The following is a 570-nucleotide window of genomic DNA, read 5'->3' on the forward strand; positions in this document are numbered from 1 at the left end:
AATAATAATAATAATAATAATAATAATAATAATAATAATAATAATAATAATAATAATAATAATAATAATAATAATAATAATAATAATAATAATAATAATAATAATAATAATAATAATAATAATAATAATAATAATAATAATAATAATAATAATAATAATAATAATAATAATATAATAATAATAATAATAATAATAATAATAATAATAATAATAATAATAATAATAATCATAATAATAATAATAATAATAATAATAATAATAATAATAATAATAATAATAATGGTTCTCAGCTCTGTGCCACAGGATTTACTTTTCACATTATCTAGCCTTCCCTCCTTGGGCATATGCATCACACAAGTGCCAGAAACTCATGTTTGGTCTCTCTAGCCTCAATTTGCAAGTCAACCAAGAAGTTTTATTAATAGTTGTATCACTACTCTAATACAAATGTACCAATCATTATTATTATTATTATTGTTATTATTTTTTCAGGGTCTGTCATCTGCATTTAGCACCCCGCAAATGCCACATGCTTGTATACACTAAGGGGGGGGGGGGGGGGGGGGGGGG

Source organism: Dacryopinax primogenitus, assembly GCF_000292625.1.
Source record: "Dacryopinax primogenitus strain DJM-731 SS1 chromosome Unknown DACRYscaffold_18, whole genome shotgun sequence".
In the NCBI taxonomy this organism is placed as follows: Eukaryota; Fungi; Basidiomycota; class Dacrymycetes; order Dacrymycetales; family Dacrymycetaceae; genus Dacryopinax; species Dacryopinax primogenitus.